This window comes from Nuphar pumila, chromosome 1, assembly GCF_984573655.1.
Source record: "Nuphar pumila chromosome 1, dmNupPumi1.hap1.1, whole genome shotgun sequence".
Classification (NCBI taxonomy): Eukaryota; Viridiplantae; Streptophyta; class Magnoliopsida; order Nymphaeales; family Nymphaeaceae; genus Nuphar; species Nuphar pumila.
Window position 1 is genome coordinate 39,241,602 of NC_143249.1, and position 11,676 is coordinate 39,253,277.

Below are 11,676 nucleotides of genomic sequence, written 5' to 3' on the forward strand. Positions count from 1 at the left end.
CAATAAAAAAACTTTATATGTTATTATAGCATGCTCATATGCGCTCTAAGGCAGGCAAAAAACTCTATATGTGATTCTATCATGCTCATATATGTGCTAAGGCAGTCAAAAAACTGAATATGTGATTATAACATGCTCATATGTGTTCTTAGGCAGTCAAAAAACTGAATATGTGATTATAGCATGATCATATGTGTTCTAATGCAGTAAAAAAAACTTTATATGTGATTCTATCATGCTCATATGTGTTCTTAGGCAGTCAAAAAACTGAATATGTGATTATAACATGCTCATATGTGCTCTAAGGCCGGCAAAAAAATTTATATGTGATTATAGCATGCTCATATGTGGTCTAAGGCAATAAAAAAACTCTATATGTTATTATAGCATGCTCATATGTGCTCTAAGGCAGGCAAAAAACTCTATATGTGATTCTATCATGCTCATATGTGCTCTAAGGCAGGCAAAATGTTATATATGTGATTCGATTATGCTCATATGTGTTCTAAGGCAGGCAAAAAAACTTTATATGTGATTATAGCATGCTCATATGTGCTCTAAGGCAATAAAAAAACTCTATATGTTATTATAGCATGCTAATATGTGCTCTAAGGCAATAAAAAAACTCTATATGTTATTATAGCATGCTCATATGTGTGCTAAGGCAATCAAAAAACTGAATATGTGATTATAATATGCTCATATGTGTTCTTAGGCAGTCAAAAAACTGAATATGTGATTATAGCATGCTCATATGTGTTTTAATGCATTCAAAAAAACTTTATATGTGATTCTATCATGCTCATATGTGTTCTTAGGCAGGCAAAAAAACTTTATATGTGATTATAGCATGCTCATATGTGCTCTAAGGCAATAAAAAAACTCTATATGTTATTACAGCATGCTCATATGTGCTCTAAGGCAATCAAAAAACTGAATATGTGATTATAACATGCTCATATGTGTTCTTAGGCAGGCAAAAAGTTATATATGTGATTCGATTATGCTCATATGTGTTCTAAGGCAGTCAAAAAAACTCTATATGTGATTCTATCATGCTCATATGTGTTGTTAGGTTGGCAAAAAAACTTTATATGTGATTATAGCATGCTCATATGTGCTCTAAGGCAATAAAAAAACTCTATATGTTATTATAGCATGCTCATATGTGCTCTAAGGCAATCAAAAAACTGAATATATGATTATAACATGCTCATATGTGTTCTTAGGCAGGCAAAAAGTTATATATGTGATTCGATTATGCTCATATGTGTTCTAAGGCAGACAAAAAACTGAATATGTGATTATACCTGAGAGGGACCTGGAATCGAAGATCCCCTTTCCAGAACAGCGGCCTTGATCTCATTTCGGAGAAAGGGGGCGACGGTGTATTGGAAGTAGTTATTCAGTGATTCATTAACGATCTGGCGTACATCATCACCAGAAAGAATAGTCGGCTGCTTGGAGCTTATGTCGGCGCAAGAAGTCGGTGAGTCGTAACTGGAAGAACCAATAACTGGTGAAGGTTCATATTACTCCCAAACCCGAACACGCGACCTTTTTGGGGTTCACCTGCTGCAGTCACCCATGCTGTAGGATAAAATGATGGATGCTGAGTAGCGTCATCGCCATATCGTTCTACTATTTGTTGCTCATATGCCTCCTACAAAATAATATTTAAAGTATTCATTAATAATTAATGATAACATTATGATAACTTGCATATATATTGCAATGATTATTAATAGAATTAATACATACCGTTGTCGTTCTCGCCTTCTCTGATACGAAGACTCCCGTGGTCTTCCGTTTATGTGTTTCAACAAACACATCCTTATATGGTACACTGCCTCCTTTTTCTGCTTCCTGCGAAGTTAAATAACAAAAGATTTAGTACACAAGTTTGCAACGATACTTATAAAATTAATATTATATATTAATGAGTTGCCATTTTCTTCAGGTGGCTCCCAAATGTCCTAGATCCACCTGTGTGTAGATGGGCTTCGGGCATCTTCGATCGATTTTGTGCAGCCTTCGCAGAGCGATTTCTAAATGCATCTTCCGCCCACTTATCGCACATTTCATCCCAGTAATCTCTCCTGATAGTAATAGGACCATGGCCCTTCCACAGTAATGGATCATCTACTACGTCAGATGCCTTTTTTTGCTGCAGTCTTCATAGTGTGCAGCATGTCTGCAAATCGATTGGCAGCCACCTTCCGTCACACCTTCCTTGTATCATTTTCTTTTACCGTAGTTGCGAAGCGATTCGAAGCCTACAAATATTTTCAGAAAGTTAGTAGACATTGCTTAAATAAATTAAATATGAAACACATTAACTATGAGGAACAACTGTATACCATGAATGAGGACCACAATCTGTCTAACACCTCCTTTGGGTACTCTTTCCATTGAGCAACTGGTCCTGGTAGATGTTGAAGGAGTGAATTCCTAATCTTTCGTACTACTTCTTGTGGCTCAAACCTCGTGTTGCACATGAATTGTTACACAGTAAATATCAATATAAAATATTTAAAAGATATGCAATAATTGAAAACAAAATACTTACGGTCGATTATCGATATGCACTATTTGAATGAGTCTTCTTGTGCCAGCCTGAGAAGACCCTGTTTCCTGTGTTGGCTGTTGACTTGTGTGATCAACTGGTGTAAGTGGGTCGTGTACATGCGCAACATCATCTGTAAAAAAATACATTAGAAATTCTCAGAATACGCATTTGAAATAATCAAGCATCCAATTAGTTATATGATATACCTATCACAGGAGCCCGTGAAGATGAAGGTTGAGCATGGCTACTACTAGATGAGCGACCACTATAACCTCCACGAACCATATTCTAACAAATAACATATGTCATACAATACATTCAAATAATTCACATCAAGTATTACAATGCATTCAAGTCATTCACATCAAGCATTGCAATGCATTCAAATCATTCGCATCAAGTATTACAATGCATTCAAATAATTCAAATCATTCACATCAAGTATTGCAATAATTCAAATCATTCGTTGCATAAATTATAATACATTCAAATAATTGAAATCATTCACATCAAGTATTACAATGCATTCGAATCATTCGTATCAATTATTACAATACATTCAAATAAAAATTTTAATCATTCACACCAAGTATTGCAATACAACTCACATCAAGTACTGCAATGCATTTAAATAGAGGTTTGTAGTATAAGATTTTGCTCACTAGCTTGAGAATTCTTCCTCGTCACTAGTTTGACTTTCTTCTTCTTCTTCTTCTTCTTCTTCTTTTTCTTTTTCTTTTTCTTCTTCTTCTTCTTCATTGTTTGCCCATCCACTTGGTACATCATTTGGATCACATTCCTCTATGAATGTTTTATCGGCCAATGGAGATATGACATGCATATCATGCGCAACATCGTGACCATAAGCGAAGTCATAGACATCATCTGATTGATAGTAATCGCTGTCTTCAGCTAACTCATCTTCCTGTAACTGATCATACTCGGGGTATAGTTTGGAATTCACCTTGCAAACTGCCCACCATTCATTTCTATCTGACTTTTTTATACTCGGATATGAAGTATAATAAACTTGTTGAGCTTGCGAGGCTAATATGAATGGTTCATATATTCCAAACCTAGATTTATGATTCACCTCTACAATGCCTGAAACTTTGTCGAGTCTTGTTGCAGTTGGATCAAACCAATGACACTTGAATATCGTAACTCTGTTATTCATGCCTAAGTAAGTCAACTCCATTATTTTCTCTATAACATCGTAGTAATCATGTTCATTTTCACCGTAGCTGCTACCCTTGACACACACACCACTATTTATCATTGATTTGTTTATATCGTAGTCTTTTGTATAGAATCGATAATCATTTACGATATACCCGTTGTAGCATTGCACAACTTTGGTCAGACCATTTTCTAAATCACATATTCCTTGATCTTTAACATCACTATGGCGAACCTACGCACAGACATAAACAATGATTGTGATCACGATCAATTAAGTAACTTAGTATTGTTTATAAGTACAAAATTTATGTTAGCTTCTTTACCAACTGTTTCAACCACTCCACAAACTTAGTTTCACGTTCTTTTTGTACTTCTGCACCAGTGAGATGTGAAACTTCGCTTTGCAACTCCAGATCAAATCGTCTGCAAACCAAAAATACTTATATTACCGAGTCATGTATCCACATATAGAACATAAAAGGATTTATAATTGAGTTGCATATACATATACTTACTCGATGTATGGGTCGATCGCTGAGCAATTAAAAAGAATATAGATGTGTGTTGCATCTTGCTCTCGATCTGTCAATAGCCTTGATCAGCAACTACCAAATGCATGCCCAAGTGGTTGAAATATCGACAGCTTGTCAGCTACAGTTACTTGTTCTCCATCATCGTTACGGGGCGGGCATGTATAACGTGTTGGAATATGAGGAGTGATCTTGTTTTCATCGTGTCAAACTTTATTTGCATGCCATCTCATGTGTTTAGTTGTCCTTGAAGACATATACAATCGCTGCAATCTAGGAGTGATAGGAAAGTAGCGGAGCGACTTGTATGAAACTTCCTTTGATCTCGTGCTACCATTGCCTCTTGTCTTTGGCTTGAACTGAGGATGCCTACATGACGGGCATGATATGTTGTTTTCCTGCTCCTTGAAATACAACATGCAGTGATTTGGACAAACATCAATCTTTTTGTAACCCATACCTAGAGCGTTGACCATAACTTTCGCACGATAGAAATTTTGTGGCAATTTCTCATCTTTGGGCAACATACTCTTCACAATCATGCACAAACGGTCAAAACATGATTGACTCAAATTATACTCAGACTTCAAATTCATTAGTTGAAGAACTGCAGACAAGATAGTGTGACTCTCACAACCGTTCCAAAGTGGCTCATCAGCATCTCTAAGTAAATCATAAAATCTACTAGCTGCATCATTTGGTGATTCTTCATCTACGGCAGTTCTTATATCACTAGAACTCATAGCAGAACCCAGTTCTGTTCTTGCGGCATCAAATATCAAATTCGTATATGGATTATCGTGCACCACATTCACCCCTGCATCAAAATCGTTTCTAAATTCTTCTCCATGAAACGTCCAGTTCTGATAATCACTCACAAAACTCTTCCTGTATAGGTGATGTTTAACGCCATGAGGTTCTACAATCGATTATTCTTACAAATCTTGCAGGGACACCTAATCCGACCTGTGGGATCTACTGTACTGACACTTGTCGTTGCAAATTCAATAAAACTGTCAACACCATCCATATATTCATGCGATAACTCATTGTCCACTATCCTACGGTACATTCATTCACGGTTTGCAGTCATTTTGTCGTATGATGTTACGAATAGTATCCTAACCAGTTAAAAGAGAACCATCAGAATGCTATGATGAAGAAAATATCAAATTTATCATGCAATATATGATGTCATGCAATCACAAGAATTATGATGCATGCATTGATAACTTAATATTTTCATGTGCAAACTATTCATGACACGATACATTCATTTGAAGCATGCTTTCAGTATACAATTTCACATGGAAGACATAATCAAATTGAAAGTAACTACATGTAAGCATGAATACAATTACATCAAACATTGCAATACATCGAAATAATTCATATCAAACAAATCTCAAACATGTACCTGCAGCAAACACACTTCAATATCCCACTAATTACTACCATGCCTAGCATGGACTCCGTACTCCAAAAATAAGAACACTTCCATATTCATACATTAAAATCATGTTCAGCATGATCTCCGAACTCCAACAAAGCAGTCCTAGATATCAACAACTAAGTGAGTGTGTGAACAATAAAGTGTTACATTCAATAAATTAAATAACATGTGATGCACTTGCATCACTTACTCACCACGGGTATTTACCCAATTTGCATTGTTTTTGTCACTTACTTACCACGGGTGGCGGGGCACAAGCGAGTTTCGTTGAGAAATCTGCACAAAAAAAATGATGTTTTAAAATGAAGTTACCATGAAAAAAACTCTTTCAAACTTAGGACAATAGGATCCTGCCAACTCATCCTTGGGCGGATATGGATCCACGAATATCATATTTGTAGGAATTGTGACTAAATTTGCTAGAAAAGTTATAAATTGGGGTCTACCCCACCAGTATTCTAGTATATGAAGTATGAGATCTAGACATAGCTACACTATTGAATTATCTGCACTAGACCTAATACCTCTAGCCTAGCTAAGCCAACTTAGCCTAGCATAGGAACCAAATCTCCTATCTCATCCACCTCTGGTGCTCACACCTAACTATAGTACTGCTCGAGTTTCACCACGCTGGTTACTTCTAGGTTTTATCCATTAACAACACATCACTGCTCATGACTTGAACCAGTTAGAAGTCATTCGGATGACCTCCCCATTGTAATGGAGAAAAAAACCTTTACAAAGAACCGATGAATACTAGGGATGGCAGAAATTGCCACGAGGAAGGTAAGAAGCTTGTTTCAAACAACTTTTTTTATGCTTATAAAACCTTATAATGACACTTCTCAAAAATGAAAAATTTGTTTTTCTAAATGTGAAATCAAACTTTCTTGATGCTGAAAATGCACTTAACATTAGAACTTTACTTTTTTTAATTATATTTTTATTGTCAGACCTAATGGGCAACGCCGTTTGGAAAATGAGGTGTGGAGGGTTCCCGCTGAGCATTCAACGGGGCTCAGCTCTTGTGGAAGATGAGTTGAGGTGGCTCTGGCGATTGGAGGCACATGTAGGTGACTCCGATGAGGCTCCGACGGACATGGGAGAGGCTCAGAAGGCTGCGGATGGAGAGGTGTGAGGGTTGAACTCGAGCGCAACGAAGGAGAGGGTGCAATGGGAAAGGGCTTTTCTTTGCCGGGGTCGACCCCCTGACGGGGTCGAGCGCCTGCCGGGGTCGACCCCCTGCCGGACATGACAAGGGGTTGACCCCCGGCCGGACACGGCAGGGGGTCGACCCCCGGTCGGACACGGCAGGGGGGGGGGCATAAATGTGTTGGGCATGGTCAATTTATGAGGAATTCATACCTAGATCATGTGTTTTCCATGAAGCAAGTGATATTTGGAGCCTAAACAATTATAAAGATTTTGGACCCGTGTTTTTTGGAACCTTATAAAAATCCACCCATGTGTTGGAATCAAACACTTGAGCTGATCTCTATAAAATCAAGTACATAGATCACATCTGTACCGTCAGAATTAAAAAAAAAACAAAAAAAATACAAAAACCAACGTATCATTAAGCATCTCTCTCTCTCTCTTTCTATATATATATATATATATATATATATATATATATATATATATATATATATATATATATATATATATATATATATATATATATATATATATGCCAATGGTGAGTGACTATTGACTTTTTCTACATGACAAAATTTACCCCTGTTGATTTTTTAACTGCGCTGGGAATGTGTGAGACGATACATTGCATGACATGAATCCAAGACTAGATCCACCAGGCCCAAACAATGCAAGTGCATGATACGCCTGGTCCAACCTACTCCCGGCCCTCACCTGTTCTTGCTTGAATCTACCAAACTGCCTTTGGCATCCTAGGGCAACCTAGACCTGGATTAACCCAGAATTCTGGATCTGGTCAAGATCTAACATACATAGATCAACCTAGATCCAGCATGATCTGTTCGGGTACAAACCTATTATAATATGGATTTTACTTGGGTCCATCCCTGGCTTGCAAAGGCTGAACAATAATTGAAACCATACCCATCTAGGTCCAGTCAAGGTCTGCATGTGTTTCTAGGCCCAAGTGGAGATACACAGTCTAGCCCAAAATGCCTTTGCCTTCGTGAGGCCTTTTGTCCCTGATGTATATATATTAAAACCTCACTTTGAATCCAACCTTGGTTTACCTGGATCTGTGATGAACCCGTTTGGCTCCAGCCTGAACATCAACATCTACTAGAGACTGTTCAGAACTTGACCTGATCTCCATGACCCAATCTTGACCCACCTATTTATTTGGATCACATAGTTCTTTGGATAATCCTTGTCCCCATTGTAGGCAGGATGGCACAAAAAGATTTTGTAATTTTCTTGAAAACCACATAGAGATGGCAACATGAATGTGACTCATTAGTGACGGTAATATCAATTCCTTGGAAGCTTGCAGTAATTGCATGTGTATTATGCTTGCCAATTACCTGGGTGAGTTAGTCCTCCAGTAACATGTTCTTTATGCCACTATAGATCTTTCTTTACATTCGTAATGGTGAGTTTGTGCAACACCAGTTAATATGTCATCTTGGTCTTGGCTACAAATATTGAGGTGTTGAATAGACTAGATGACTTGCTGTAACGATCCCAACTCGTACATATGAAAAAGTATGGAAATTTTTGTAATCAATTGTGAAAGTCTTCTTAGAAGCCTGGGGCCTTTAAAGTTTCATTCTCAAATAGATAACTCAACCAACCACAAAGGATCTTATACCCCATCTTCAAACCATACTCAAGCTGAAACAACTTTATTAATTCAAATTAAATAGTCGGAGACAAGTGCAAAATAATAAAAAATCAGAGTAAGCAAAAAAAGGTTAGTAAAAGAGTAGAGCCACGTTGTCTCTAAGTGATCTGTCCAGTAGTCGTGATGCACTCGTAGCTCTTCCAGAATCATGTCCTTTCACTGGGTACCTGAGACTGCAAAATATAAGAAAAATATGGGTGTCAAAACCAAACAAGATTCTGAGTACAAGTCTCTCTAATTAAATAAATAAACATAGAGATTACAAAAGAAAATTCATGCAATAATTTAAAGAGATACTACTGCAATAAGAACATAATTTAGATAAATATTAAAGATATTCAGCATGCAACAATATATAATATCATGCAGTTAATCATACATGACAAGTAAAGAAGTAAGTAAATATGCATGATCTAATGCATAACAGAAAAATGCATGAATTCAATACACATGAATAATTTATTATCTTTAATCAGGTCATCTTTCATATGCATGTCCCTATTAGGATGTACACACATATTTAAGTTCCACTTGTTATTATTACCATTGCCTACAGATACTCAAAACGGGTAAGAATTCTCGAGTCAAGTAAGGTTCCCAGGATAACTTAGCACACAAGTAGTATTTTATTACTGGGTTTCAAACTTAGCCCTAGACCAAAACAACCTTTGGAACATTAGACAAACCATCTAATGTCGGGACACCAAGGACCACCCATCCACAAGTGTCACTTTTCTTGGTATACTAAAACAACAGTTGTGTCTACACACTATCCCCAGGCAAAGTGACAGAAACTCATTAAAACCGTGGTTAGGAGAAAGAACTTCAATATCGAGTTCAGGAGCAACAACAATGCACATAAAGTTTTTGTATCCTTTCGGTTTCTCCAAAACTACGACTCCAAGAGTCTCATACTCTCGACGAAACATCTCAAAAAATATATTACACTATTTTTTGTCATATTATTAATAGTTATTTTTAATTTGCAATTCAGTATGCCAAATTAATATCACAAATTTGCATTTCTAAATGTGAGGCTCACAACGGGGCTCTAACCCATAAAAAAATGCAGAATAGTGAAATATAGAGAAAAAAAAGCCAAAAAATGTATTTTTTGTGACGCATAAAAACAAGTAAAGGAGCAAACCAGACTTAGGGCTCACCAGGCCCGCGATGATTCATTGGTCATCGACGCATCATATGCAAAAATCATAATAACATGCCATATATGCAATGATATCATTATGCTTTCTAATATACATTCATACATGTGAATTTAATAATGTTCATGAGCTACAACATTCGTATGCATGTGTTCACTATTCATATGCACGTGCTTTTATTTAACCATTCCACAAACATGCTTTCATTCATGAATCATCTCAATTTGGACAAATGAATAATCAATGCATTTATGTACATGCAAAACACACATTAATTCATATATACACATGCACTTGAAACGAACTTCGTATAGCATAATACTTAAGTATGTGAAAGTTTTCATTCACAACATGTATTCAAACCAACCCACATGTATATAACAAAATTCAGGAATTTTAACATGCATATTAAATATCTGATTCCAGACTTAAATAACATAAGTGTTTATATATATATATATATATATATATATATATATATATATATATATATAAATATAAAAGTTGGCTTATCAAGCCTAGCTGACACCGTTGACTAGGGTTCAGTCCCGACCCGGTTGATCCCAAACAAGCCACTTGCTTGTCCAGAACAAAGTCTCTTTTTATTTATAAAAACTTTGTTTTAAAAAATATAATTCATTCATCAATTTTTTTTTGAAGTAGGCCTATAGCCTTGCCGACCCCGTCGATTAGGGGTTCAAACCCCACCCATCTAAACCCAATCAACTGGGGGTAGCAGGCCACCCACCTGCCATACAAGCTCTGTTTTTAAAACTTTTATTTTCAAATATTTTTTTGAAACAAAAAACCCAGCTGCTACCCTACACAAGCTGCACCTGTGCTGGTCTCCCATTTCATGACAGGCCAAGATCATATTATCCATGCTATGCAAGTCCTAAGTTAAAACTGTCAATACCAGTCCACTTAATTTGCAACGGATCCTCCCTCACAAATTCCTAATAAGGTTCCATCGTTCAGGTATTCATTGAAACATTAAGTTTCACAGAAATACATGATACATGAAGTAATATAATAATAGATTTAGAAGGTACCAACACTAAATACAACTAGGCAAGTTGGCTAGGCTAAAAAGTTCATAATTCATTAGTACATTGGTTGGTTTGAGATATTATGCATGTTTAATATCACAGTAAACAGACTTTTATTACAAGTAAAGATTTTACTTAGGCTACAAAACAAAACGTATTACTCTCAGCAAAATAAATTTTCCAGGCCATACAATGATGAATATCATACAACTGTAACACAATTCTTAATTCATGGCACTAATGATGCCTGACAAGCCTTAGGAATACTTAAAATTGGAAGTATGGGACAACTAATGATTTGGATTTATCCACCCTCGTGTAAGCATTGTCATCACTTAAGATAACCTAAACTTGTAAATAAAACAAGACAAATAAGTTTTAATATCAATAGTTATTGTTTTGCTGTATATAATTTTATCGAGAGAACATGGGGAAGCATTTAGAAAATCATTACTATTGTTGTAATGCTTCTGATTGATGAACGCTAAAAAGTTTGAAGACCTTTCACTCTATTGCTAATTATAGGGTAACCGTTGAACAATGCAGCATGGGGGTTGATAATTTGAGGTTTTATTTATGCAGCTGAACCATTTTTGTATGGAATCTCATTGGTTCATGGTTGTCGATTTGATGATGATGTGCTAGCCTTTAAGATCCTAGAAATGTTTTAAGAAGGAATTGTGGGTCCTGGTCCTTGCTCTATACATTATTTAGGTAACTGAATCAACAACTAGTTATGTCATTGTCATTGTCTATACTTTGGAAAAAAAATCATCTCAGGGTTGCATGAAACCTGGCTCCTATTGTCTGGTAATTGGTTCAAGCTTGGCTGGACCCATCCAAGATCATCAAGCATAGATATGTTCAGTGCAAACTGCAGAGTAGAAGAGT